Here is a 24,980-nt window from a genome sequence, read left to right as displayed (position 1 = left end):
TTTACTCACTGAACTGCAACTCAATTTATAACATTTGTATCATGTGTTTTTTCTGGACTTTCGGTTGATATTCTGTCTCTATCATTTAAAATACACCTATGATAAAAATAATAGACCCTTCATTTCTTTGTAAGTGGGCAAACTTACAACATCCTTAGGGGATCAAATAATTATTTTCCCCACTGTAAGTCTCAGACTCTGCTTCTACACAGACAGAAAGGGTTCCACTATGTAGCTGCTGGCAGGGGACTGGATTTTCGTGGCCGTGGCTGTGTTCAAAAGAAGAAAGACTACCCGTAACACATTAAATGTCTTTAGTTTTAATGCACCTGCAACATATTTAGCAAATTTAAACTAAAGTTGCTGGCCAGGGGAGAATGCAACAAGCCATTACCCTGCATTAGAACACATCACTCAAAATATACTATTTGGTACTGGAAATGTATGAGTTGCAGGTACACCTGTAGAACTCTACTAGAGTCTACAGAAATCAGAAATTCACTGCATCACATGATGTAAAGCAATAAACGTTAATTGGAGTAAACAACATTAGCATTGTAATCAGAACTCATTTATCACAATCTAACAACAGCATGTCAGTGTCTATGTTATGTGACTTGCAGCATCGGCAGTTCATATCCATCTGTATGGTGATTTTTTTCCACACAAGCTGGCAGTGCACCAATAACCTCAAGTAACATCCTGTCACATCTTACAATTTATTAGCATCAAATGAGCAGACTTGGAAAATTATTTGTGTACTTTAATTAATAAATATAAAAACATTGTTTACATGCAGGATTACATTTTTTTTTTAAAGTACTATTAAACCCTCAGTGTTTTCTAAGTTTAAAGTTGTTGTAAAGGCTGAAGGTTTTATTATGGTGAGGTATAAAACCTTCTATTGTCAACTCCACCCCTCCAAATAGTTATCTGAGCCCGCTCTCGATCCAGCGCTGTGCTCAAGAGCAGCTGCCCTGCTCTCTCTCTCCCTTCTTACTGGACTCAGTGAGATCTGCACATGTGCTGCCACAGGAAGCAGCTTCTAATGGTGGCACTTGGAGAAGAGGAGGAGCCCAGAGCACTGGCAGGGGCTCCCAGAAGAGGAAGGTCAGGGCTGCTCTGTGTAAAACCATTACACAGAGCAGATAAGTATGATATGTTTGTCATTTAAAACACAAATGAATACAGGTTACCAGTTTAGAGTTACAGAGGAGGTCTAGTGCTTGAATTATTGCTCTCGCTCAGACGTTCGCGGCGATACCTCACATGTGGTGCAAACGCCGTTTACATATGTGGGCGTGACCTATGTATGCGTTCAGTATTGCGTGCACGCATGGATGGGGGCGCTTTAAAAAAATTCATTCATTTTTTTAAATTAATTTTATTACTTTTCATTTTTACACGGTCTCTTTAAAAAAAATAAAGTTTTGATCACTTTTATTGCTATTGCAAGGAATGTAAACATTCCTTGCGATAACAATACAGCATAAGTTTTCTCTTATGGAGAGACCTGGGGTCTAAAAGACCTTCTCTCCATGTGAAGAAACTGCGGTAATGGTAGCCCAGGAACCACCAGGTAGTGGAGGGCGGGGGGGACACCACTCCCGCAGCTTCTAAAAGTGATCCCGTGGAAAATCCAGTGCTGTGATCACTGTCATCAGAAAGCCTAAGAGAAAAACGATACCAGGGTTATGGCATCTAGCTGTAGCCACAACCCAGGTATTTCAAAATCATGACATACATTCCCAGTTAGGCAGTCGGCAAGTGGTTTTAAATAAGAAGTAGCTTGCAAGAACTGTAATGAAATGCAGTGCAGTCTGTAAACATTTTGTTTCGATCCAAAACAGAACAAAACAACTATTTAAGTATATTGTATGCACCAAGGTGCAGAAGACAATGAAGTGAATCAGTCACAAAAATAAGTGGAAACTGAACCCAATAAAACCATTAAAGATGAATCTCAGGTATGGTTATTTTATACATAGTATGAAAAATTATAGCATGATTATGGATGCAGCTGTAGCTTTTACCCAAAGCCATATATACAGTGAGAGAAAAAGTACTTGATTCCCTGCTGATTTTGTATGTTTTCCCACTGACAAAAAAATTATCAGTTTATAATTTTAATTATAGGTTTATTTTAACAGTGAGAGACAGAATAACAAACAAAAATATCCAGAAAAATGCATTTAAAAAAGTTATAAAATTGATTTGCATTTAATGAGTGAAATAAGTATTTGATCCCCTATCAATCAGCAAGATTTCTGGCTCCCAGGTGTCTTCAAGGGAGTGTTCATAATCTCAGCTTATTACCTGTATAAAAGACACTTGTCCGCAGAAGCAATCTATCAGATTTCAATCTTTCCACCATGGCCAAGACCAAAGAGCTGTCCAAGGATGTCAGGGACAAGATTGTAGCCCTACACAAGGCTGGAATGGGCTACAAGACTATCTTCAAGCAGCTTGGTGAGAGGGTGGCAACAGTTTGTGGGATTATTCGCAAATGGAAGAAACACAAAATAACTGTCAATCTCCCTCGGTCTGGGGCTCTATGCAAGATCTCACCTCGTGGAGTTTCAATGATCATGAGAATGATAGGGAATCCGTCCAGAACTACACAGGAGAATCTTGTCAATTATCTCAAGTCAGCTGGGGCCATAGTCACCAAGAAAACAATTGGTAACAAACTACGCCAAAGGAGTGAAATCCTGCAGCGCCCGCAAGGTCCCCCTGCTCAAGAAAGCACATGTACAGGCCTGTCTGAAGTTTGTTAATGAACATTTGAATGATTCAGAGGAGAACTGGGTGAAAGTGTTGTGGTCAGATGAGACCAAAATCGAGCTCTTTGGCATCAACTCAACTCGCCGTGTTTGGAGGAAGAGGAATGCTGCCTATGACCCAAAGAACACCATCCCCACCATCAAACATGGAGGTGGAAACACTATGCTTTGGGGGTGTTTTTCTGCTAAGGGGACAGGACAACTTTACCAGGGACGATGGACGGGGTCAACTACAATCAAATCTTGGGTAAGAACCTCCTTCCCTCAGCCAGGGCACTGAAAATGGGTCATGGATGGGTATTCCAGCATGACAATGGCCTAGCCAGTCTTCAGACCTTAATCCTATAGAAAATATGAGGAGGGAGCTGAAGGTTCGAGTTACCAAACGTCAGCCTCAAAACCTTAAAGGACTTGGAGAGGATCTGCAAAGAGCAGTGTGAAAAAATCCCTCCTGAGATGTGTGCAAACCTAGTGGCACACTACAAGAAACATCTGACCTATGTGATTGCCAACAAGGGTTTTGCCACAAAGTACTAAGTCATGTTTTGCAAAGCGGTCAAATACTTATTTAACCCCTTCACGCCGACCGTACACAAATATGCGTTCTCGGCTTGCAGGGGTTATACCGGGGTGATGCCTGCAGCTGCAGACATCACCCCGGGACCGTTTTTTAGAGCCAGCTGTTGGCTTTTTATTGATAACAACCGATGCAGCTAAAAGAGCTAAAAGCCACTTGGTTGTTATCCTAAGGAGCGGGACGGGACATCCCCATCCCCCCCACGGCTCTCCCGTCCCATCCAGAGGCCCGAGTGAGCAGCCAACACGTCTGCTAGCTGGCCGAAGACCCGAATGAAGCCGGATTTGGTTTCGACCGGGTCTCCTATCTAGTACCCGGAAGAGATGTCATGACATCGCTTCCGGTTTACTTGGCTGCCAATGGCGCCTTTTTTAAAAGACCCCTAGTATCCCAAAATGACGATTGTGGTGTTCTGAATACTTTTAAGAGCAAAGGAGGGATTTGGGGTATAGCCCCCAGATCCTTCTATAAAGAGTACCTGTCACTAACTATTGATGTCCCAAGGGATGTAACATTCCTTGTTACAGCAATAAAAATAATCAGAATTTTTTTTTTAAGAGACAGTGTAAAAAAAAAAAAAATATATAAAAAAATAAAATAAATACATTTTTAAAGCACCCAGTCCCTCTGTGCTCGCACGCAGAAGCGAACGCATACATAAGTCGCGCCCCCAAATGTAAATGGTGTTGAAACCACACATGTGAGGTATTGCCGTGATTGTCAGAGTGAGAGCAATAATTCTAGCACAGGACCTCCTCTGTAACTCTAAACTGGTAACCTGTAGAAATGTTTAAAGCGTCGCCTATAGAGATTTTTAAGTACAGTAGTTTGTCGCCATTCCACAAGTGTGCGCAAATTCAAAACATGACATGTTTGGTATCTATTTACTCGGCGTAACATCATCCTTCACATTATACCAAAAATTGGGCTAACTTTACGGTTTTGTTTTTTTTTTAATTCATGAAAGTGTCTTTTTTCCCCAAAAATTGTGTTTGAAAAACCGCTGCGCAAATAACGTGTGACATAAAAAATTTGCAACGTTCGCCATTTTATTCTCTAGGGTCTCTGCTAAAAATATACATATATATATATATATATATATATATATATATATATATATATATATATATATATATATATATATATTGTTTGGGGGTTCTAAGTAATTTTCTAGCAAAAAACACTTGTAAGCAACAAATGTCAGAAATAGGCTCAGCCATGAAAGGGTTAAATCAATAAAATGCAAATCAATTTATAACTTTTTTGAAATGCATTTTTCTGGATATTTTTGTTGTTATTCTTTCTCTCACTGTTAAAATAAACCTATCATTAAAATTATAGCACGATCATTTCTTTGTCAGCGGGCAAACGTACAAAATCAGCAGGGGATCAAATACTTTTTTCCCTTCACTCTATAACAGAATATAAATGTAATTTTAAAAGTCCATCTTAAATGATTTTGAAATCCATTTTAGTGCTCCTGTGTTGTCACCCTGTCACACAGACTTCTGATGGAGGAGTGGTCATTAAAACAAACAGGAAGCAGGAATGGTCTATGGTAGATATCATCTGGAAACCTGCCTGCCATTCAGCTGTTAAAGTGTATTTGTAGTCAAAATGTAAAATCATATATTCATTTTTACAATGAATTTCAATTATTTCTAGCATACTCTAGTATGGATGGTATGTTTCTTTAAATGCAACTCTATGGTGCATCTCTGTTGTACTTCTTGCGGTGTGGTGTTTCCTGTTCCTGCTGGATCAATCAGTAAACATGGCTTCTGTACAGTAATGGCTTGTCCTGTCTCTTTACTTTTATCACATCAAACATGATGTCAGAAGATTTCTAGATCCATGCTCTTTCTATAAACTTGATGCTGAGAGCCTGCTAGCCTTGATGTGAGTGTTCTTGGAACTGACTGTGCCTCCTAACAATGACCTGGATGCTGAGCATTTGCAGCAAGGAAAACAGCATCATGGCAGCTAACAGCATTCCACTGCCTGAGGCAATGAGGGTGAGTGGAGATGTCAGCAGTAACTGGGACAATTTCAGGGCTGAGTTTGAGGACTACTCCCTAGCCACAGGGTTAGCAGCCACACTGAGGAGAGTGATGGGCAGTGAATGCCTCCATGTTTACAAGCATAATCTGAACCTCACAGAGGAGTAAAAGAGTGACAACAAAACCATTCTAGATGCATTAGAAGCTTTCTTCAGACCCTCTAAAAATGTCATATATGAAAGATACATATTTGCCTGCTGTAAGTATGAAGACTGTGAATCAATAGACAGGTTTGTCACACGGCTAAGAGAAAAAGCTGCAAGCTGTGAGTATGGCTCTCTGAGAGATGAACTTATTTGTGATAAAATAGTTTTGGGTATCACCAGTGAAAGCACACGCCTATTGAGGAAACACGATTTAGATCTATAAACAGCAATTGAGATATGTCGCACTGCAGAACTTACTGACAAACATATGAAAGCTATGGAGCAGGCTAAACTGATTGACAATATCAATGCAGCCTCTAAACAACAGCAAAGCTTCAAAAACCACCAGCATAAGTTTCAGCATAAGGGTCACCTACACAACTCTTCTGGGAGGAAGCCTGCATCATGCAAGTATTGTGGCAATGTGCATGTACGAGAGAAAGAAAAGTGTCCTGCATATGGGAAAATCTGTACTGCATGTGGTAAACCAAATCACTTTGCAAGAGTGTGTCTCTCCAGTAGAATGGAAGCAAGGAAGCTGCACACAACTGAGCAAATGTCAGATCTGGAGGACGCACACCTGCTTAGCACTGACATGGTTTACTCCTCAGAATGCATTGGTGCTGTAAACACAAAGGGCAAAAAATGGTTTGTAAACCTTAGATTAAACAATATAATCCAACCCTGCCAGCTGGACTCAGGTGCGTGTGATGTCATGAGTATAAAGGACAAAATGAAACTGGCACTCAGAGCACCCCTTCAGCCTAGTAGCACCAAACTAAAGTTGTATTCAAGGGAACTAATGGAGTCATTGGGGCTATTCCAAACAGAATGCAGCATACGTGATTGTATACACAAACTGAACTTTGAGATTGTTGACGCCAATCAGAAACCGCTATTATCGGGTTAAACTTGTGAGCGCCTTGGACTGATGCTGTTCACCATTCCTGCTAAGCTACATAATGTTGATAATCAGCCTGCACAATCTCTGACTAGGCCACTGACAAAACAGCAAATTCTTCATGCCTACAGTGATGTGTTTGAGGGCCCGATAGTCTTTGTTCCAGGAGAGGTTCGTTTTGAACTGGATCCTACCATTCAACCTGTACCATATGCCCCACGCAATGTGCCTAGAGATGCCTTATTACAGTGCAAACTGGATGAAAAGAGTATATACATGACCACGTTCTGGACTCCTTGGGGCAGAAAGAGATGGCTCAAACTACCATTTGGAGTCTCTGTAGCACCTGAGGTATACCAGCGAAAGCAACATGAACTATTAGGTGGTCTTCATGGAATTGAGCCAATAACTGATAACATTCTTATAGTTGGCTGCGGTAATACAGATGAGGAGGCTGAGCATGACCATGATGAAAAGTTAATAGCGCTACTGGATCATTGTAGGCAGGTGATGCTGAGGCTTTGTGTAAAGAAATTGCAATTCAAGGTGGAAGAAGTCTGTTTGCATGGACATATCCTGTCTTCACAAGCCTTAAAAGCTGACCGGATAAGATTAAAACCGTTGTGGACATGCCACAGCCTGCTGATGCCAAAGTGGTACAGAGATTTATTGGCTTAGTTACATACCTAGCAAAATTCTTCCACACTTATCTGAGGTGTGTGTGAGCCATTAAGGCGACTTCTGGACAAAGATGCAGTTTGGCACTGGCTTTTCAAGCATGACCGGGCAGTAGAAGATATAAAACGCTTGGTCAGCTCTGCCCCAGTGTTGAAATACTATGATGTTGCAAAGCCTGTTACGATACAAAGTGACTCCAGTAAAAATGGTCTAGGTTGTTGCATTTTGCAGAAAGGTCAGCCAGTTGCATATGCGTCCAGAGCTCTTTCCTCAGCTGAGCAAAATTATGCTCAAATTGAGAAGGAATGTTTAAGCTTTGTATTTGCTTGCCAGCGTTTCCATCATTATCTTAATTGACGGGATTCAATTACAGCTGAAACTGATCACAAACCTCTAATAACCATATTCAAAAAGCCCCTTTTGTGTGCTTCCAAGTGTTTGCAGAGCATGATCCTTACATTGCAGCATTACAAACTCGATGTTGTCTACAAGCCAGGATGTGAAATGTATATCAGCGATACCCTGAGCAGAGCTACGTCAGATAATGTGGCACCTGGAGGTGAGCATCAGCATTGTACAATTTGTCTGCTGCAACAGGAACAAAATTTCTTTGCTGATATCAATCAAGAGGACTATTTTAATATCACAGATCAGCGACTACATCAACTCATACAGCACGCTGACAAGTGATGCAACTTTAAAAGCTTTGAAGTCTATTATTTTGAGTGGGTGACCAGATGAAAAAGAGGCAGTACCTGGAATTGTAAGGGAATACTGGTCCTTTAGAGATGAGATCAGCATACAAAACGGTATCTTGTACAAAGGTCCCTGGGTCATCGTGCCGAAGTCACTGAGAGCAGAGATGTTATTACGCACCTGCAATGAATATGCCCATTTACAACAAAAAGAAACCATGATGTCACATGAGATAACTACACATCCGTGGCAGATTATCAGTATGGACTTATTCAACTACGCAGGCAAGGAATAGCTGCTATTAGGCGATCATTATTCAGACTTCTGGGAAATAGACCTTCTTCCCAACTTATCCACTGAAGCTACAATTAAGAGGTGCAAGGCTCAGTTTGCACGTCATGGCCAACCAGATACAGTGATATCCGACAATGGCCCTCAGTTTGCAAGCCTACAATGCAGAAAATTAGCCACTGAATGTGAGTTTGAGCATGTTACTTCCTCACCACGTCATCCACAGGCTAATGGCAAAGCCGAATCGGCTGTAAAGATTGTTAAAAACTTATGTAAGAAAGCACACAGTGATGGTAAAGACCCATGGAAGGCCATTTTACATTGCAGAAACACTCCGACTGAAGGCATGTAGTCCACACAAAGACTGATGTCAAGGAGATTAAAGACCTCCTTACCAGTAGCAAATAGGCCTGTGTCCCTCTGTCATACACGGTGTTACAGAAAAGTCAAGGATTAAGAGACAGTAGCAAATAGGCCTGTGTCCCTCTGTCACTCACGGTTTAACAGAAAAGTCAAGGATTAAGAGACAGTGTGTCAAAGGCATGATATGACACATCGGCCAGAGATTTACCAGAATTGAATATTGGGGAACGAATCCGTATGAAACCATTACCTGGTGATCGAACCCCTTGATAGATCAGACTCACCCAGTATCACAACGACATACTCACCCATTAACAGTGAAGCATGTACAGAGGCAATGCCTCATACCAACGGCAATGACAGTTCTGGGCAAGCAAGTATACCCGACAGCTGTCAAGCGCAGAGTATGCCAGTACGTGATGAGAAGAGCCCAGTAACTTCAGAGAGGGCTAAAAGAATCCTTGCACAAGGGCCAGTCTTCACCCATAGTCGTAAATGTTCAAAACTACCTATGAGACTTAATCTATAGAATGTGTTATTGCTGTGTCTCTTTTGAATTTCACAATGTTCATTTATTAACACTAACAAAAAAAGAAAAAAAAGTTCCCCTAGTGGTGGACTTTAAAGGCACATATAAAAGAGCGTAGAGAGAGTACATAAAGTACAAACAGTAATTTATTGATTTGAAAACATGTTAAAAACATCAATCAAAAATACAGCAAAAATTATAGAGAATGCGCATCATAACTTACCACACTTTGAACCTGCAGCTTGCCCGGCACACAAAGCCGCCCGGGTTCTCCAAACCTGTGGCGGCACTATGTGAGGCCACAGTGTATGATGTGCGTTTTGAGGTTGGTTTTCAAATCTCTACGCCCCTGATTTTTGGGTCTTTCTTCATTTTTTTGGAGAAAAAAACACCTTTTTATATTCATACACATTTAATTCCTTACTGTTACGCTTGAAGTAACAATACTTAGAATACGTCAATAAATTCTTATCTACCATAATCAGGAACACGCTGGATAGACAGACAATGTCAGTGCCTTGCTTTTAACTGTTCTGGAATGCCAAATCAGCCTACACAGTGCCAATGTAAGTGTGAATAAAATGAAAAAGTATGGCATGTATATATGCGTCTATGGTTATGTATACCCATTTGTTTACCATCTTTTATCAATACATTGTTTTCAATATAGAATTTTCTGTAAACCTATATCCACCCCCGAGGAAGGAGGCTAAGTAACTCCAAAACGCGTCGGGTGCAAGAATATTGGTACCAACATTATATCTGTGTATAAGTACATGATGCGCATTCCCTATAATTTTTGCTGTATTTTTGATTGATGTTTTTAACATGTTTTCAAATCAATAAATTACTGTTTGTACTTTATGTACTCTCTTTACGCTCTTTTATATGTGCCTTTAAAGTCCACCACTAGGGGAACTTTCTTTTCTTTTTTTGCTGGTATATTTAATCTAGGATGTGGCACAATTTTGCAGCCAATTGTCGATCTACAACTTTCTCTATTTATTAACACTAAAAGGGATATGTTATGGATGATATGTTTCTTTAAATGCAACTCTATGGTGCATCTCTGTTGTACTTCTTCCTGTGTGGTGTTTCCTGTTCCTGCTGGGTCATTCAGTAAACATGGCTTATGTACAGTAATGGCTTGTCCTGTCTCTTTAAATATATCACATCAAACAAATCCCATTAATCTGAACAATCTTGAAAATTTGTAAATGTACTTGTTGAAGAATCCGACATACACCTCATGGAATTCTCGAATTTACTATGCACTGTGAATATGCACTGCTTGCTTCACACATTTTACGGAGCCTGCTGTCTGAACTACAGAAGACACATCCAGTACGGGAAACACTATCATTGTTTGCAGGCAGCAAGGTCCATGGAATAAGTAGTCTTTAGAAATTGAAAGTGAACCAAAGGAATGCACAGAGGAGAAGCTGCAAAGCATGCAGTGAATCCAGGAAGTTGTGGAAAGAGATTGTTCCCCCAAGCGGTTTTTAAGCAGCAAAATGATCAAGTCAGAATGTATAAAAGGATCTTTATTTGAAAAATTGACACATATTTGACAATAAAATATGAGCTCTGGTCATGGGGCATAAAACATTTACAAAGAATGCAGCATTGCAAACATATAGATACACAGCATTCTATTACAGCGGTTGCTATGTCACAGATCCCGACGCGTTTCCACCTATTTAGTCACGGTCTAATAGAGGCTCTGTATAGCTCTATCCCTCACAGTAAGGGATTAGCTGCTATACAGAAAATCCTCCAACAGGGCTCCCGCTATGATAGGGCCCTTAATGAATTCATACTCAAGGGTTTAGAATACATTCTCAACCATCATTTTTTCACTTTTGATGGTTCTCACTACCTCCAGGTGCAGGGCGTAGTGATGGGGACATGTTGTGCCCCATTCTACACCAATCTGTACCTGGGGGAGTGGAAACGATCCCTTCTTAGTGATGACAACCTTGTCGAGTATGTGAGCCATGTCTCTACATGGCTCCAATAGATTGACGACGTCTTCATCATTTGGGAGGGGTCAGAGGAAACTCTATTGGAATTCTTTTATAAGATCAATGTTAATGACCTCAATCTCAAATTCACCATGGTCTATGACAAGAAAAGTATTACCTTTCTTGACTTTCGGGTCTATTGTGATCCTGAGGGGAAACTATGCAGCACTCTGTTCTGTAAAAGCACTGCTTGAAAAGAGGGTATAGCCGCTCTTGTTTGCGTAAAGCATAAAATAGAACAGTCACTAAGTCGCAACATGAACTCCTCTTTAAACACAAAACCCAAAACAACTTAAACCCTGATCCAAGTAGATTAATCATGCGTTTTTTCAAGTAGCACAAGCAAATTAAAGAAATAATTCAAAGACATTGGACGATACTTACAGATGATCCTAAAGTACAACAATTTGTGCCTAGTACTCCAGCCATCACTTACAAAAGAGCCACATCTGTGAAAGACAGATAGGTTCAGAGCAAATATAGGGGGGCATCTGGGAGCAAACATTGCCTAGCACAGGGTTCATTCCCTTGTGGACATTGTTCCTATTGTCCCCTCATAAGGAAAGAAAAAATATTTTCCCTTCCCAACAAAGAAACCTTCTGGCCTACCCATTCTGTAAACTGCCAAACTCGCAGCATAGTATATTTAATGCTGTGCGAGTGTGGCGCGATCTATATAGGTAATATCAAACAAGAATTCTGGCATTGAATCACAAAACATGTGTACAGTATGCAGATTAACAATCGATATTTACCATTAGGAAGGCATGTAGTATTCAAACATGACTACAAGATGCCCAAGATCTTTCATTGGCCTCGACCGGGTTCACATTCCCAATCGTGGTGGAGACTGGAACAAAATCCTACTCCAACGGGAGCAGAGATGGATTTTCAGGTTACAGGCTACATCGAATACTGACCTGAATGAGTCCATCTCTTTTGCTCCCTTTCTTAGAGGTTTTGTATCAGGGAAAACCCAATATTAACATATGAATTTTATCTTGTAACAATATCCACGGAGGGAGGGATTTATTGAAAAAACACACAGCTCCAATGTATAATATAGAAATAATTTAATTGTAATAATATAATGTTTATAAACATGTATGTGAATATTGTTAATTATGTTTTTTGTTTGTTTAGATTCCGGCAATCATCTCTTATCTCTCCTGCATTGCATTTGTCCCATCAGGCTTCCCGGCAAGAAAGAGGGATGTAGATTTTTCCATACTCTCCTTCAGATGCTCGATACGGCGGTCATATCCCTTTGTGGCCGCTAGGGCGAGCTTTAACTTGCCGGCAGCGCCCTGTGATTGTCGCGGATGACTAATGTGAACCGCGCGGGACATAATGACGTCACGCGTATTGCGGCGGAGATGGTGGCGGAGGTCAGAGCCATGGCTTTCCAGGATGCCAGGGGAGCTACGCAGTGGCTGCTCCTTAGCAGCCATGTTTGCCATCACCTGGAGGGGAGGGAGGTGGCGCTTGCTCTGATCTTGGGCTTTTATCCAATTATAGGATGCACTATATATATACCAGGCTGCATGAGGATCAATTCATGATACTATGCATAACCTGGATAGATGGTCAACACAAACATATGGTTAAACGTAAGTAGCATACCGTTATTATGCCTGGCCGACTTGGCTGTTGGATTTAACTGTTAGATTTGGCTCAGGCTATTGCTAGTGGAAGGACACCAAATCTGGATTTATTCAATCTAATGATTTGGCCATTTGACTCTTTTCTTGCAGAGTCCTTACACTTTCATGCACATTAGCAGCCAAGTTGCATATTCTCAGGGTTCTGTTCCTGGACCTCTACTATTTTCAATCTACACTGCCTCCCATGGCTTCCAATACCACCTCTAATCTATTTCTCTACCCCTCAGCTCACTCCCTCTGTCTCCTCACGTATCAGTAATTTACTCTCAGATATATCAGTCTGGATGTTACACCACTTCCTTAAACTCAATCTAGCCAAAACCGAACTTATAATTTTTCCTCCCCCATATGCCTCTTCCCCTGATATCTCTGTCAAAATCTATGGCACAACTATAAGCCCATCCCCACATGCCATGGTTCTAGGTGTAGTCCTAGACTCTGAACTCTCCTTCAAGCAACACATCCAATCACTGTCCATATCCTGCCGCCTCAACCTCCACAACATCTCCAAAATACGCCCCTTTCTAACCAATGACACAACAAAGCTCTTAATTCACTCGCTGGTCATCTCTCGCCTCGACTACTGCAACTCCCTTCTCATTGGCTTACCTCTACATAGTCTATCACCTCTTCAATCCATTATGAATGCCGCTGCCAGACTCATCCACCTTACCAATCACTCTGTGTCTGCCACTCCTCTCTGTCAATCCCTCCACTGGCTTCCGCTCGGCCAAAGAATTAAATTCAAAATTCTAACAACTACGTACAAAGCCATCAACAATTTTGCCCCCAGCTACATCACTAGCTTAGTCTCTAAATACCAACCTACTCGCTCTCTTCGTTCCTCTCAAGACCTCCTGCTCTCTAGCTCCCTTGTCACCTCCTCCCATGCTCGCCTCCAGGCCTTTTCCAAAGCCTTCTTTTTTTTAACTGCTATATGTATCTTTTAGAGCAAACTATCCCCCAGAAGAAGACCGTGACTAAATAGGTCGAAACACGTCGGGGTCTGTGACATCCACTGTAATAGAATGCTGTGTATCTATATGTTTGCAATGCTGCATTCTTTGTAAATATTTTATGCCCCATGACCAGAGCTCATATTTTATTGTCGAATACGTGTCAATTTTTCAAATAAAGATCCTTTTATACACACTGAATTGATCATTTTGCTGCTTAAAAACCCCTTGGGGGAACACTCTCATTCAAATTCCAGTCGGGGTGTGCATCCCCATATCTCTCTAACATGTGTCTTTCCCATAAAATATGTTCTGGAAAGAGATGGCCAGGAGACATGACAGCACTCTCAACATGAATGATTTTTAAAGTAAGCTTATATTGGATTACCAAAAATATTATTTGTATTGCAATTACAATGCTGATGTTATAAAATGAAAGTGTATGCTGACTATAAATTTCCTTTAATGGAGTCCATCAATGTAGACAGGAAGTGCCTGCAAGGAAGCTGCAGGAGATCAGCAGCACTGAGATGCAACAAATTGAAAATAAGTATTTAATTGCAAAAAAAGCGATTGTTTATTACACACAGGGCCTTTGCAAATATTTTAATAATTGTTATGCTGATAATATTATATTACTGACTGAAAACAAAGAATATGAGACATTTAAAATCAACGAAAACTGTGAGCCAGATATTTTCAGCAAAAACCCAATATTTTTTGATTTGAAGAATTATTCATGACAGATTTTTTTTGGCAAATATGAAAATGCAAATTTCCTCTAACAAATTAATCAAAATTTTATGTGACCTGTATAATCCAATTTCCATGCATATATTAAAATTCAAACTGGGAGAAGATTAAGTAGTCAAATATAAGAACTAAGAATCTTGCCATAGGGATTACAATCAAGTGTCACTCTTCCCTCCCTGTAACCCAACTGTGATTATATAATATAATAGGACGCGATTATCTGAAGGAGGAAAATAAAAAATGCAATAGATTTATAGCACAAGGTTACCAAATATACATGTCCAGTTTTAGACATTTGATGGCAACCCAGGGCAACTGTTTGAAATGGAATTTGCTGAACGACTGTTTCTCTGTGATAAGGTTGACTCAAGGGGGGTGTACTTTAAGCATGAACATGCACGATCGACCAAAACAATTGTGCATGTCATAGAAAAATATATCATCGTAATGCTTTCTAAGCACAATCTCTGGTAAAAAAAGCAGCAGCTGAAAAGGAACCTGTCAGTACAAACATATGGAATGTGTCATTGATGACCAGTTAATGAAGTTGCAAGCTCTAGAGTTGTCATTCTTGTTTTTGCTGAACTACTTAGAAAGCCACCAACCTGGCACAAGCATGTGCAAATCACCTGTCCCAACCAGCACATGTCTGTTCCAGGTCAGTGGCTCAGTTTAGTGAAAGAAGGAAAATAATTACAACCATAGAGCAGGAACTTGAGAAAAGGTTACACTGATAAGCTGAAAAGAAAGCTGCAGCTTCATAAATGTAATAACAATTACAGGTATTTATATAGTGCCAACAATTTATGCAGTGCTTACATATTTTACATTCAGAGCAGTCCCAAACTAGCAGGGCCAAATTAGACATGATCCAATGAAGCTACTAGCATGTCTTTGATGTGAGGGAGAAAACCCACACAAGCACAGGTAGAACATGCAAACTCTATTCACGTCAGGTGTCCTGGTAGGGATTTAACCAATGATCTTAGTGCTGCAAGGCAGATAACAAACCAATGTCTAGTAGGTAGCAGTGGTGACTGGTGCTCAAAATTTTTGGTGGGCCGCATACAAACTGAAAAATTCAGAAAAATACTGAAACAAAAGCATCAAATGCAGCCTCGCTGTGCCATCAAATGCAGCCAACTGTGCCCATCAATTGCAGCCAACTGTGCCCATCATATGCAACCAACTGTGCCCATCATATGCAGCCAACTGTGCCCATCATATGCAGCCAACTGTGCCCATCATATGCAGCCAACTGTGCCCATCATATGCAGCCAACTGCGCCCATCATATGCAGCCAACTGCTTTGGCTGTACTTCTCCTTGAAATAACTGCTAAAAAAATGAAAGCTCCACCATCAATAACCAATCCGATTCTGGCTGCCATTTTCCTATTGCTGGTTGAGGATTGTAAAATAAAATCTAACATCTGGATGCTAGAGCGCAAAGGCTCAATACTTTCTCTTTGTTATTTCCATAAATGAGCACTAAGCATGTAGGACCTTTCAGCGATTTATAAATTATTCATGAAAAAGAAATCAAGGCGAGATTCGAATTCCTATGCATCTACGCATGCTCCCATTATTCAATGTCACACAGGATACACAGATGCAAGCCCGATTTCCACTCCACGCACACTCTAAAGCAACACTGGCATGAAACTTCTCTCCTGATTGAAGCTGGAGGCAAGCTGCCAAACAAAAAGGGCTATGGACAGTTTCCACTATGCTTTATCATATACTTGCCCTGCAGCTACAAACACTATCTAAACTAAAATAATCATTATAGCAGTAATGTATGCTTTAATTGTATGGAATATCAATTAAAAGTTGTATATTATGAATCATTGCTACACTGCTATTCTGACATAGCTAAGTTTCTGCAGCAGCATACAGTTTTAACCTTTACAATGTATACATTGTAACCCTTTAATTTCCTGTAAAGCAGCAGTGATACTAGGATGCAGGCAATACAAAGGCTTGAGCTCCTGGGGTCTTCCTACAGATGATAAAAGGCATACAGTGCATCCGAAAAGTATTCACAGCCCTTCGCTTTTTCCACATTTTGTTATGTTACAGCCTTATTCCAAAATAGATCAAATTCATTATTTTCCTCAAAATTCTACAAACAATACCCAATTAATGTCAAAATATGCTACAGTGAAGCTATAACATTAGCGGAGCTGGAAAATCAAAACTAGAAATTGTAGAAATTGTATCCCAATTCTAACATATATATGTGATAAGTCCATCAGGGGTCTGAATCCAGCTGAATCCCGTTACCACACCACGTGTGAAAAATCCCCTAAGGTAATGAACTTACCAGATAGATCAAGGTAATTTGCTTGTATTAATCAATTCTTTTTGTCAGGCACTGCATCCCTCCATCTAGGTATTGCTTGTTACAAGCAAGAGAAATGTACACATAGCGTAATCCAATAAAATGTATTCAGTGATTAAAAACCCCGCTTACAAATGCGCACTTACAAATATAAAATTCAAACAAGCATATAGTATTGCATTGACTTCTGTCTCGCTCGCGTGTCTATCTCTCACCACTCTGCTGTTATCTCAAAGAGCGGCGTTGCGGGTTGAGAAGACAGCTGATCGTACGGCGTAGGTAGGTGCGTGGTCACTCTGACGCGTTTCGTCATCACTTTGTCAGAGGGCCAAGTGAATAATGACAACGTGAAAGAAGTTTGTTTCAAATCTTTGCAAATTTATTAAAAAGAAAAGAAAAAAATATCACATGTACATAAGCAGTCACAGCCTTTGCTTAATACTTTGTTGAAGCACCTTTGGCACCAATTACAGCCTCAAGTCTTTTTGAGTATGATGCTACAAGCTTGGCACACCTATTTTTGGGAAGTTTCCCCTATTCTTCTTTGCAGGACATCTCAAGCTCCATCAGGTTGGATGGAGAGTGTTGGTGCACAGTCATGGGTTAAATTCTGGGCCACTCAAGGACATTCACAGAGTTGTCCTGTAGCCACTCCTTTGTTATCTTGGCTGTGTGCTTAGGGTCATTGTCCTGTTGGAAGATGAACCTTTGCTCCAGTCTGAGGTCCAGAGTGCTCTGGAGCAGGTCTTCATCAAGGATGTCCCTGTACATTGCTGCATTCATCTTTTCCTCAGTCCTGACTAGTCTCCCAGTTCCTGCCACTGAAAAACATCCCCACATGCTGCCACCACCATGCTTCACTGTAGGGATGGTATTGGCCAGGTGATGAATGGTGCCTGGTTTCCTCTAGACATGATGCTTGCCATTTAGGCCAAAGAGTTCAATTTTTGTTTCATCAGACCAGAGAATTTTGTTTCTCATGGTCTGAGAGTCCTTCAGGTACCTTTTGGAAAACTCCAGGTGGGCTGTCATGTGCCTTTTACTGAGGAATGACTTCCGTCTTGCCACTCTACCATACAGACTTGATTGGTGGAGTGCTGCAGAGATGGTTGTTCTTCTGGAAGGTTCTCCTCTCTCCAAAGAGAAACGCTGGAGATCTGTCAGAGTGCCCATTGGGTTCTTGGTCACCTCCCTGACTAAGGCCCTTCTCCCCCCCGATTACTCAGTTTGGCTGAGCAGCCCTCTCTAGGAAGAGTCCTGGTGGTTTCAACCTTCTTCCATTTACAGATGATGGAGGCCACTATGCTCATTGGGCCCTTCAATGCTGCAGAAATGTTTCTGTACCCGTCCCCAGATCTTTACTTCGATACAATCCTGTTTCGGAGGTCTACGGACAATTCATGGCTTTGCTTGTGCTCTGACATGCACGGTTAACTGTGGGACCTTATATAGACAGGTGTGTGCCTTTCCAAATCATGTCCAATCAATTAAATTTACCACAGGTGGACATCTGAAGGACGATCATTGGAAACAGGATGCACCTGAGCTCAATTTTGAATGCCACAGCAAAGGCTGTGAATACTTATGTACATGGATTTTTTCTTTTTTTTTTAAATTTGCAAAGATTTCAAATAAACTTCTTTCATGTTGTCATTATGGGGTATTGTTTATAGAATTTTGAGGGAAAAAAATAATTTAATCCATTTTGGAATAAGGCTGTAACGTAACAAAATGTGGAAAAAGTGAAGCGCTATGAATATTCTCCGGATGCACTGTACACACGGTATCTCTCTGTTAGGCACTACCCTGCAGCATTGGAGTCCTTGCTTTAAATTCCATCTAAGACACTAACTGCATGGAGTTTGTATGTTCTCCCTGTGCTTGCGTGGCTTTCTTCAGAGCATTCTGGCTTCCTCCTACACTAAATGTTGGTAGGTTAATTGGCTCCTGTTTAAACTGGCCCTAGTATTTGTTTGTTTGAGATATGGTCCTTGGATTTTAAGTTCTTTGAAGACAGTGACTGATGTGAGTGTACAGTATGTAAAGCACAACACATATTGACTGCTATAAAAACACCTATAATAAAAAAAAATAGGCACACAGTTGAAGCTGCCAGCATGCCAAATAGCTGACACTTTAAAGGGCTTTTATTGAACGACTTGATTATTTTAAGGGATTTTTTTTATTACACAGGTAAATGTATGCAGTTCATTTTTTAACTTCTTAATGAAGTTAATTTTAGCACTCATTGTACTTATATTATTTTTTTCATGTTGGTAATTGGCCCACTAGAGTAAGGCCAGCCATACATGGTTAGAATCTGGACCGGTTTAGCAGGAATAGGCCCAGATTCGAACCATTAATGGGCAGGCTGAATGTACCAAGTTGATCGATCAACTTGGGTACAACCAGATTGCCGGATTTGCTTCTGTTTATCACAAGCAGCTGCTATAGTCTGCCTTGTTTGCCTTGTCTGCCTTGTTAAAACACAATGCAAGTGTATAGATGACATTTTCTTCGCACCAATACAAATATGCTTTCCAGCTGTAGACATAGCGCTAACGGAATCTAACAGACCCATATCCCTCAAAACCAGGGGACAGAACATCTAGACCAGTGGTGCTCAACTTTCTTGATATGGCGGGCCTCAAGTGTAGTCCCCAACATCACCAAAGGGCTGCACATAAAATTAAGTGAATATTCAGCAGACAGCAGACACACAACAGTATATAGTGAAAGACTTTGGGTTTGATACAAGAGATAACCAGAGGCTGCAGACATGATACAAGAAATGTCCAGAGACTGCAGACACGATAAAAGAGATGGCCAGAGACTGCAGACACGATACAAGAGATGGCCAGACACTACAGACACGATACAAGAGATGGCCAGACACTACAGACACGATACAAGAGATGGCCAGACACTACAGACACGATACAAGAGATGGCCAGAGACTACGGACAAGATACAAGAGATGGCCAGAGACTACAGACAAAATGCAAGAGACAACCAGAGACTGCAGACATGATACAAAAGATGGCCAGAGACTGCAGACATAATACAACAGATGGCCAGAGACTGCAGACAAGATACAAGAGATGGCCAGAGACTGCAGACATGATACAAGAGATGGCCAGAGACTGCAGACATGATACAAGAGATGGCCAGAGACTGCAGACATGATACAAGAGATGGCCAGAGATTGCAAACCTGGTACAAGAAACTGGGGGACATGCTGCAGGAGACTGCTAGAGACTGGAGACATACTACATAAGACTGCTAATAATCACTAGTATAACAGGGCAATAAAGAAACACAGATTAGTGTCTGCAGGGCCCCCGAGGGCCACACAAAAAGTGCCAAAAGGGCTGCAGGTTGTGCACCAGGGATCTAGAAGATCTGGAATACCCATAGAAAGTCTTCCAGGAGACTAACGTGGTCCGAGTGCCATGCACAGCTGAGCCAGTATAGTGCAAAGAGAAAACACCAGAATTTCCTCCATCTTCATCTTACTGAGCAGGCAAAAGAGGAGGCGGAAAGGTGTAGCTCAGGCTGCACAGATTCACCAAAGCACCCAGTGTAAAGGCTAGAGGATCTATGAACCTGGAGACAAACCTGCTCAGTTAAAACACAAAGCGAGTGTACAGCACTAAGACACTTGGGTGAGGGTGATGATAGGAAGATGGTTACCCTACAAGAGAGTTAAGTAGCGTCCTGCCACAAAAATACATTTTCCAAAAATCAAACACACATACTGTATGTGTCCTCTGTCCAAACACAAAAGGGAACCAAACTTGGCCTTTGCATTGTGTGGATATTGTCCTATGAAGGGAGTTAATTGGTTAAACCCGTCAAAACAGGAAATCTAATGGCAGTGTAGGTATGATTGAACTTCCAAAGGGATTTCTTAAGAACAGGAAAGGAAATTGGAGCTAGAGAGAGTGCTTGAAAGCAGCTAAAGATGCTGCTAAGAGTTCATTTCTTTCTGGAGATCACTGAAATAAAACACTAGCACTTCTTTATTTCAGCCTTGAAAACTGCCTGCTCTCCTTGGGGAGGACAGGCATGCATTAAAAGATTACTTTGGCATGAGACACAGCATGCACAACGCTACATGACAGGTGTGGGTTGTACATCCTATAGGAAATAACAGAAGCGCAGATCAGAAAAGAACATTTCTATGTATCTGGCTCATATACTGTGTTAAGCTGTGGCCTGGAAGGTGGCGCTTTTGGTCCAAAAGACAGTTGTATGTACACAGATGCAGACAACGCATCCCCATTAAAACCTACGTTTAGTAAACAAAACAAAAAAGAGCACTAGGGACATTACTTACAATCAGTGTGATGTGTCCTTTGTGCTGCTAGCTCTTTAGCTAAAAAATTACACCAAGGGCTGTGCTCCTATCTCCCCAGGCCCTAAAATATAACTTTTATTGTACCTGCAATAAGATTTGCATAAATTGGCATAAAAAGGAAACATTTTGAAAGTTCCTACAGGTACATGCAGAGGAGCAACATGAGAGAAAAGAAGCTGCTCGGACTGAAACTTTTGAGTTAAAAAAAAAAAAAAAAACAACAAAAAAAGCTGCCCATAACATGTTGACCAAATTGGCAGTACACCCATCACTCCCTCCTCAAAATGAACTTATTAAAAGTTCTGATAATAAGTAGCACAAAGAATATATGGCTCTGTAATCTTTCTCCTCTGATTACTCCCCCCCCCCCCCCCCCCCCCCCCCCACACACTTCCACAATCTTCCAGTGCAGCAGGGGTTAAGAGAGCCAAGGGACCTGTCATATGCACTCATCAAGAGTGCTGACAATGCCTGCCCTTTCTGCCCAGCTCTGCCATTCATGGAAGCTGTACTATAGATTGTATGGAGGATGGATGAATGAATGAATGAATGAAAGGCTCACATCTTCCATTCATAGATCATTTTTAATCATAGAAACTATAGTACATCGTCTATGAATCGTGGAGCTGGGCAGAAAGGACGGACAGAGTCAGCACTATTGATGGGTGTATTTGACAGGTCCCTCGGCTCTATCAACCCCTGCAGCACCAGAAGATTACATGGGCAGGGGATGAAACCAGAGCGGGAAGATTTCAACTAAAGCAGGAGCCAGCAGCACAAGGGACACCTTGCATTGATAGTAAGTAATGTCTCTTGTACTTAGCTTCCAAAGAAATCTGCTACTTTGTAGAAAAAATATGTATCTGCCCAATAAAAGACTGAATTAATAGCCAATTGCTCATAAGTTACCTTTCAGACTTATGCCTAATGCCATCTAAAATATACACACAAACATGAATACAGAGACGTATATGACATTTTGTTATTATGCCATCAGCTTTAGGTGCTATGAGTCAGATATCTCAGTATTTCTCAAATAAGGACTGCCTACAGAGCAGGCCATACACAGGGGAATTATTTTTTTATGATCAGGAGTCTCTATATTGATATCGTAGGGATCTTTGTGATCCAAGGGCTCACCCTGATTTTTCCTGCATTTGACTTGTTTTGAGATGCGCATCAAACACAGATCAGCAGATTCCCAGCTTCTCTGGACACAGCAAGTCCTATTGCATTGCAGGCAAAGCAGATCAAAAAGCAGGCTTTTGCTGTGTTCTGTGTCCAAACACATGGTTTTCAGTAGTGCTGTACTTCAAGGCAGCATTTGACACCACTATCAGACTACAACGGTTTTAATTTTCAGTCTCCAATTGCAATTTTCCTGAGAACATCTGAATCAGGCAAGGTTGCCTTGGAACAAAGTACAGTAGTCCAAAAAGTTGTTCTGCTCCAGCCACCTGGTCAGTGTCGGACTAGTTTGGTCAAACAAAGCAACTAGGGGGTGCCAAGAACAGTATTTACGAATATGAAACATCTTTTCTAGTGAAGTATTGATAAAACGAATGATGGTCTGAAAACGCAGTGCTTGGCTATGGAGCAATAGAAGCAGTTTTTCACCCGAAATTAATAGATAAAAAGGTCACCTAACACCACATGATCTTGTGTGGGAAGGGGTGCCCAGAAACATGCTCAAAGGACAGGAATAAACTGCAGAAGACCCAATGCTCCAGCACCAGTCAGGGCGGCACTCAGGGAAAATACAGAATTGCAGGCTCAGTGTAGTTGCATCACATGCAAACAGAATGTACAGAAATGCCAAGAATACATTTGATCATCGTACACACTTATTAATATTGCATTAAAGAAAATGTAGATCCTGGACAAAAAAAAAAAAACAACACAATTTAGCCGGATACATTTTCATCAATAACTATTAGGATATTTTTTTAATTCAGCTTGTTGCCTTATGAGTTTATGTGAAATCTCCATTAATAGCTGTAAAATATTGTAATTATGAATATATTTCATTTAGCTTGTATTTATGGAGGGCGTGCAACATAACTTCACAGAAGTGTCTGTTAGACAGACAATTCGGTGCCTAGGCTTGTGTATCTAAACCAGGGATAGGCAATTAGCTGACCTCCAGCTGTTGCAGAACTACAAATCCCATGAGGCATAGCAAGACTCTGACAGCCACAAGCATGACACCCAAAAGCAGAGGCATGATGGGACTTGTAGTTTTGCAACAGCTGGAGGTCCGCTAATTGCATATGCCTGATCTAAACAATGGGACGCAAACCTCATTGTTTTACATACATTCACTTTAAGGGATTCCATGTTTGGATATGCAATGAAGGGAGGTTAACCCACAATCAATAAACTTCCCGGGAAAAGGTCAAGTTAATCTCCTGCTCAGAATAGTCACAACGATTTGCATTAAAGGGGGCTGACTTATGCAAAGTATAGGGATTGGAGATGTAGCCAGTCCTTAACCAGGAATTGAGAAGCCCACCAGAGCCATGCTATGCCAACCAATGAGGCATCAGCCTGTAATGATAAACACAGACTAGATGGGAGGGAAACACACAATCTATGGCAGAGCAGTCACGTGAATGGAACAGCTATGATAATGGTAAATATGGCAAATCTCCCTTGTACTTGTATCTAAATATATTGGTCTTATGTATTTTATGCCCTACTGTTTGTAGATTAAAGTTTTAAGGAATATACTCTGTATTCCTTCATGTAATCCATGATTTTTACCCCTTCCCTGTACAAATAGATAGCTTGATGTGTATTAGTCTAGGCCTACTTTACTATATACCAATACATTTTTGTTATTGTGTTAAAACATTCACTCTTTGTCAAATAACTCTCAATTAACACAGATCAAATCTGAGAGATATTAAATCTCAAATATAGTAAACGGGTAACAAGCTAGTACTTGTTATTACTTGTAACATACATAACATCCAAAATAAAGTAAAGTAAGTACCATTACATGACTGTGCCACTTTAGTTTCCTCTACACCACGTGTCAAACACAAGGCCAGAAGGCTGATTCCGGCCCGCAAGGCCATTTCATGTGGCTCTCGCACCTCTCCTGCAGCTGCGGTACACTTCTCGTCTCCACCCAAACCTTGCTTCAGCAGTCGGCAGCAGAAAGGAGGACAGAACTCCTCCACCAGATCCTGCACCTTTCTGTGCAGCCACAGCACCTCCTCGTCTCCACCTCCCCTGTCTCAGCATTCATCAGACTCTGCGAGCTGACTCCAGACCTCCTCTGGTCCTCCTCCAGACCCTGCAATTTCTGCTTCTTAGCTCCAACCCCAGCTTCTTCCCAGCAGCAGCACAATGTAAGGGTAATATAAGAACAAGGTAAGCACTGTGGTGTAAGGATGGGTGAGGGACTCTTGACTTCTGATGGTGAGGAGGTTCTTGACATCTGATGTATGGGGGGGTTGGGTGCTCTGGACATCTAGTCTTACAGATACAGCCAGTCCTTTGAGGGCAACCATAATACACGGCTTTCAAGAGCAGATCACGACAGTTCATCCAAAATTATCCAAAGAGACAAACACAAAAATTTTTCCCGTACGATACCAGATCACATGATTTTTGTTTGATTAGTGCAGTTTTGGTCCGAAAATACAATGCAATACATTACATCACTTACAAATTTTTATTCTGTCGAGCGAAAATTTTCGTAACTTTAAAAACCTCTTCATTTTTGATTTGGAGAGCATGCAAAAACCAAAACAAAAAAAACAGACAACTATTCATCCGATAATCTCATTATGTGTACCAGGCTTAAGACACAAAATGGGAAAGCACATGATGACCTCATCAGAGTATGT

At 41.0% G+C, this 24,980-nt stretch overlaps 1 protein-coding gene across 1 annotated transcript in view; it reads right to left on the bottom strand.

The window, feature by feature from the left end:
- The window catches only part of MRPS27 (mitochondrial ribosomal protein S27), a 176,004-nt gene that overhangs the window by 24,970 nt on the left and 126,054 nt on the right, over positions 1-24,980 (bottom strand). The gene's annotated exons all lie outside the window — the stretch shown is intronic.

This window comes from Aquarana catesbeiana, linkage group LG01, assembly GCF_042186555.1.
Source record: "Aquarana catesbeiana isolate 2022-GZ linkage group LG01, ASM4218655v1, whole genome shotgun sequence".
NCBI classification, from domain to species: domain Eukaryota; kingdom Metazoa; phylum Chordata; class Amphibia; order Anura; family Ranidae; genus Aquarana; species Aquarana catesbeiana.
This window is presented reverse-complemented; position numbering and strand designations above follow the sequence as displayed.